Consider the following 6523-nt stretch of genomic DNA (forward strand, 5'->3'; position numbering starts at 1 on the left):
GGGATGCAGTTCTGCCCACAGCATAAATGACCTTGGGGAACACCCAAGGCAAAGAGCAGTTGAATTCCCAGAGACCCCGGCTACCCAAACTGTTCTATTTTGCATTTGCATGAATAAAAAAACCAAATATGTGTATTTCTTATTACAGAAAAAAGGTTTCAAGATACTTTTATGCAAGGCAGAAAATGCTTTTCTTTCAGAAATTCTGACGTCAATGCAACCAAGCCTCGGGCTTCACTTACTAGCACTCCGTTAGCCAGCATTGCAGTGCCCCTAGAGCATGGTGGGAATTTGACCGCTGTGTTCAGTTTGTTAGAGCACTGTATGCATGAGTTTCTTATCTGAAAAGTATTTGTGCATGATGGATTACCACTCATTCATCCCCAAAGACAGCTATATCGTAAAATGTGTACCTGAGAATATTACTATGTATGAGAAAAGGAACTTGCAGATATGATTAAATGAAGGATTCTGATATTGAGAGATTATCCGGAGTCTGTGTGAATCCTAAATATGACCACTAATGTCCTTGAGACAGCAGGATGACTGACAGAGAGAAGGGAATTGGAGAACAACACAGGATGCATCACAAGCAAGGAACTAGAGGGCTGACACTTCATTATTAATTTTATTTTATTACTGTTTTTACTTGTTTTTCAGTGCTGGGGATTGAACTCAGGGCCTTGCAACTCTTAAGGAAGTCCCTAGCCTGACTCCAGCTTCAGACGCTAACACAGACAAATGATTGTTTCTCAAAGACTGGAGGAAGCGTGGTGCCACTGCTAAGGATTTTGGTTCAGTGAACTATTCGGGAATGAATGAATGCTGTGGAATTTGTAACAGCACTGATAAGAAACCAATATAGTTCTATGTGTATCTAAGTGCCATTGTTACCTTGCCCTCTTCCTGATGTAGTATAGGCTGCTCTAGAACTTGCTGTGTAAGAAAGATGACCTTGAACTTCTGATCTTCTGTGTCTATCTCCTAAGTGCTAGGATCTCAGGTGGTCAACACCACCTTGGGTTTATGAGGTATTAGAGAGTGCATCCAGGGTTTTGTGCACGAAGGGCAAACACTCTGCTGAGTCATATCCCCAGCCATCTTCCCTGAAAATTTTTCTTACTGGAGTAATTCTTCCTCAATTTGAATTTATGATGATCTTAAACATCCAGTTTCCAGGCTGGAAGAGCATCCTTTTGGAAATAATAATCGCTATTCATCTGTTTGTAACCTCTCTGGTTGGTTGGTTCCTTGTGCAGAACACTAAGTTGTGTTCATGTGTTCAGGCAGGCATTCAACTCACCTAGTTTCTTTCTTTCTTTTTTTATTTATTTATTAAAGATTTCTGTCTCTTCCCTGCCACCGCCTCCCATTTCCCTCCCCCTCTCCCAATCAAGTCCCCCTCCCTCGTCAGGCCAAAGAGCAATCAGGGTTCCCTGCCCTGTGGGAAGTCCAAGGACCTCCCACCTCCATCCAGGTCTAGTAAGGTGAGCATCCAAACCGCCTAGGCTCCCACAAAGCCAGTACATGCAGTAGGATCAAAAACCCATTGCCATTGTTCTTGAGTTCTCAGTAGTCCTCATTGTCCGCTATATTCAGCGAGTCCGGTTTTATCCCAGGCTTTTTCATACTCAGGCCAGCTGGTCTTGGTGAGTTCCCGATAGAACATCCCCATTGTTTCAGTGTGTGGGTGCACCCCTCGCGGTCCTGAGTTCCTTGCTCATGCTCTCTCTCCTTCTTCTCCTGATTTGAACCTTGAGATTTCTGTCTGGTGCTCTAATGTGGGTTCACCTAGTTTCTCACAGGTGATTTCCCTTATCCAGTGGTCAGTTCAGTTGACTAACATTGATAGCAGCAGGCAGCCAGGCTGGGAAATGTCTCTGACTCACCCATGTGGTGGGTTCTGAAAGAAAACAGTAAGGATGCTGTTTCAGTTTGAGTGCTGCTTGCTCTGTGTGGGAGACGATGAAGAGCATTCTGGGACCCAAAGTTGGCCTCTCAAGATCTGCCTGAAATAGGCACCGTCTTACGGTAACCTCAGGGGAAGGAAGTTGGTGTTGGTAGAGCGCTCCTTCCACGAACATAAACCAAGATGCCTGACCTACATTGAGGGCCTCCAAAATGACCTTCACTGTCACCCTAGAAGTTCAAGGTTAAGCATAAAATAAACACTGAATGACAATCATCCTAAACACATGGAGTGCTTGGAATTCAATGACTTAATCCAGCTTTGTGTTTTCCAACCAAAGGGCAATACCGCTGCAAGATTGAGTAGGGGCGGTTATGCGGCTCTGTGGGCAGCTTTTTCATGTCTTTAGGACGAGCTTCCCCTTGCATTTGCAAGGTCGTTCACTCTTCACTCTGACGGGGTCTCAACACCAGTGAGCAAGACCATCTGCTAAGTGGTGTGGTTTGTGGACCTCCAGAAGGAAACTCTGCCTGCCAAGTTCATCTCTGTGCTCTGCTCTAACATCCTCTTTGAAGAATCACTTTTGACAGCTGTTGACAAATGCCCTTTTTGATAAAACCGGACTAGCTGAACATAGCGGACAATGAGGACTACTGAGAACTCAAGAACAATGGCAGTGGGTTTTTGATCCTACTGCACGTACTGGCTTTGGGGGAGCCTAGGCAGTTTGGATGCTCACCTTACTAGACCTGGATGGAGGTGGGCGGTCCTTGGGCTTCCCACAGGTCAGGGAACCCTGATTGCTCTTTGAGCTGATGAGAGAGGGGGACTTGATCGGGGGAGGGGGAGGGAAATGGGAGGCGGTGGCGGGGAGGAGGCAGAAATCCTTAAATAAATAAATAAATTTAAAATAAATAAATAAATAAATAAATAAATAAATAAAAAATAAAAAAATGCCCCCCCCCCCCTTTTTAAGGTAGTAACTCATTACCAGGAAAGGTAGGTCTAATTTCTTTAGTTTTTCTTTAGAAACTTTGGTCTTAGGAATGGAGAGATAGCTTGGGAGTTAAGAACACTTGTTGCTCTTACAGAGGACTTGGCTTCCACTCTGGAACTCACGTTGGGTGACTTACACCCGACTATAACTCCAGCTTCAGGGGAACCAAAGGCACCTTTAGGCCTCTGGGGATACCAGCATATGTGTGCAAACACTCACACATAATTAAAAAAATGTCTTTGAGAAAACCTCTAGCTTCTAAGATTCAATCACTGTGACATGGGTCAATAAGGAAACATTCTTAACTCTTATGCTCATGGTCTAAAAAGGCAGACAGAAAATGATAGCACTTGGCAGCTGGATCACCATGTTGAAATCGATACATAACCACTGGATACATACATGACAAGTTGCTCTCTCCCATCCCCATGAGGATTTTTGCAGGAACCTTACTTGCCTTGGAGTCTGATTTCTTTCTCCTTTCCTTATAAATATATGAATATATAAATTCATGTATTTATTGGGTCTCTCTCTCTTTCTCTCTGCACATGTGCATGTTACAGCATGCATATGAAGTTCAGAGGACAGTTATCAAGATTCAGTTCTCTCCTTCCACCATGTAGGCTGGGATTGCATTCAGGTTTTCAAGTTTGTTAACAAGCACCATGCTGAGTCATCTTGCCTCCCTGTCTCATCGTTTCTTCAGATGATGTGATCCAGTTCTATGTTCACGGCCTACCTCCTATGGGATGTCCCTGCTTTGAGCTGACCTGGGTTCTTTGATTTTTTAAAAACCGCATTGGACATGCATGCATGTGCTAGACGTTCCTGAAGTTGAAGAATGATGGTGGGAAGCTCCATATGAACAGCCTCATAGTCAATCAATGATTTCACCACCAACACAAGACATTCTTATTGTTTTTATTTGTGTGTGTTCATGAGCACACCTGTGTGCATGCAGGAGGGCTGAGAGCTTGAGGTCAGCCTGGGCTTGGTAGCAAGAAGCTGTCTCAAAAGTAATAGATAGATAGATAAATGGATAGATAGATAGATATATAGATAGACAGACAGATAGATAGGTAGATAGATAGACAGACAGACAGACAGACAGACAGACAGACAGATAGATAGATATAGTGAGTAGTGAGCTGGGGCAAAGTTACGTGTGTCTGAAGTTTTCCCTTAATGGTTGATTGTGGTTGACAGCTCTTGACCTGACCAGAGAGGAGAGAGTGTCTGAGGTATGCTGGGCATCCTGTTCTAGAATGATGGGCATTTCCGGGTCTCTAAAGGATGCTGCTGACATAAGTGTGGCAATTAGTGTCATTATTCTTTAAGTCAAATCTGAATATGGAACACATATGTAAACAGTGCTCTCAGGTGTAAAAACCTGGTGGATTGGCATTTAAGGAGCAATCCACAGGGAACATTTAGTAACCCCAAGTGTCTTTAGTAGTCTCTGTACTGAATCTTCCTTGTTCTCTGTTTTCTCAGAGATTGAAACCGTTTATCCTTTAGGGAAGCTTCTTAAGTAGAAAGGCAAACAACTCAAAAGGGCTTTAGGAAGTTCCTGAAACAGATCAGATTCACAAGGCCCCTTCCCTGCTAGGGGAGAAGCTGAGAGTCATTCTCTGGCAACCCAAGTAGGAAAGAAGACTGAGACTGGACCAGCTGCCTGGAAGAAGCAGAAACTAGCCAAGCTGCCTGGAAGAGCTCCATACCAACTGAGGCACCTGGGAAGGGCACTGTCCAGCCTGCTAGCTGCCTGCAGGCTATGCAGTGGGCACCAGGATCTTAGATTTGTGATCTGTCATCCAGCTGGGGTGGGCTTTGGTGACACAATTGTCTTTAGTCATTTCTTTTCCTGTAAGTTTCCTCTCGCCCATATTCCTGTAAGTGACCCCAGTAAATCTCATGGTTCACCAAATTGGGTTTTGGTGGTATCAGTAATTTGGTTTGCTGTGGGCTTCCTATTTGGGGAGAGTAAACTTGTATGCTGTGTCTCCCCAGGAAAATGTTTGTCATACACACAACACTCTTTCTCTAGTCTTTTTTTTAAAACTTTTTTTTAAAAAAAAATATTTATTTATTTATTTATTATGTATACAATATTCTTTCTGCGTGTATGCCTGAAGGCCAGAAGAGGGCACCAGACCTCCTCTTTTCAGATGGTTGTGAGCCACCATGTGGTTGCTGGGAATTGAACTCAGGACCTTTGGAAGAGCAGGCAATGCTCTTAACCGCTGAGCCATCTTTCCAGCCCCCTTTTTAAAACTTTTTATTGATTCTTTGTGGATGTCACATCATAATCCTGGTCCTACTCATCTACCTGTCCCCTTGCTTCCACCCTTTGCCTTTGCAACCTCCCCAACCCCCAAACAAAATTTAAAGAAAAAACCAAACCAAACCAAAACAAACTCCCTCAAAAATCAACCAACCAATCAAGCAACCAACCAAACCAAAAACACAACTCAGAAACAAAACAAAACAAACAAAACAACAAGCGAAAAAATCTTGACTTGTGGCATGAAAGCTGCATCGTGGTCCAGTGAGTCACACAGTATATAGTTCATCCATTTTTACTTGCAAGTGTTCATTGCAATGAGTCATTGACCGCATTTGAAGCCCCTGACTTCTGCTACACGCTGGATACTGGGCCTCCATTGGGACTTCTCTTGTATATCCTATTGTTGCCTTGTGTCATGGAGATCCTGCAGCTTTGGATCTGCAGGCCGGCTCCTTTCACATGCTCCGCAGTTCATACATGGGGTGGATGTTGGGGTGGGCTACCTTGTAGTCCTGGTTCTGGGCCTGGGTAGTAGCCGGTTGGTCTGTCTGCCAGCTTTCCCTCATCATCAGCACCCAAGTGAGCTCCCCAGCACTGTCCTGGCAAACTCATCCAATGTTGCAGAAAATAAGGAGCTGGGCCAGTTCTCCTGCTCTCTCACCCTCGGGTCCAGCTCAACCACACTCAGACTACCAGCGCCAGCTCTACTGTTGGCCCAGCAAGGCGCAGGGCCGGCTCTCTGTCTCTCTAGATTACTGCCCTTGGTGAGGGGTAGGGCCTTCCTTTCTTTTTTAAATCGAGGAGTCCTTAGATTTTGTTGACAGAAATCTGAAGAAATTTAGAAAACCCACAACAACATCAATAACTATGAGTTGTATCAGGTTGAGTTATAAATATTTATGAAGTATTTTGCCTATTCTGAAAATAAAGAAAAGTTCGTGTTAATTTTTTTTTCAGCCCTCACCTTGCAGTTGAGGCTGAAGCCAAGACAGTGTGGGAAGGAAAAGAAGGAACCTGGAGCAGCTCTTTCTAAACAGGTTGACCTCATCCTGGTGAGTCTCCTTGTTGAAAACATCTTCCCCTCTGCAGTACAAAGGACACATGGACTTGGGCTTCTCTTTCATCACTCTCTGGACCCAAGGGCAGAATTGCTATATGTTTGCGGTGAGTGTCACAACTGTGAGCCAGCGATTCTGCAGGAAGGCTGCAGATAGCTCGGTTAACCACACTGCTGTCAAGAGACAGGGTAGACCGAGGCGAGTGAGATGGGGGTTGGTGGGAGTTGGCTGGGAGGTGAGGCAGAGATGCAGTCTAGGTTATCTGGGGCAGT

Source organism: Microtus oregoni, unplaced genomic scaffold, assembly GCF_018167655.1.
Source record: "Microtus oregoni isolate MIOR12 unplaced genomic scaffold, Mior012 000007F_ref0000211, whole genome shotgun sequence".
NCBI classification, from domain to species: domain Eukaryota; kingdom Metazoa; phylum Chordata; class Mammalia; order Rodentia; family Cricetidae; genus Microtus; species Microtus oregoni.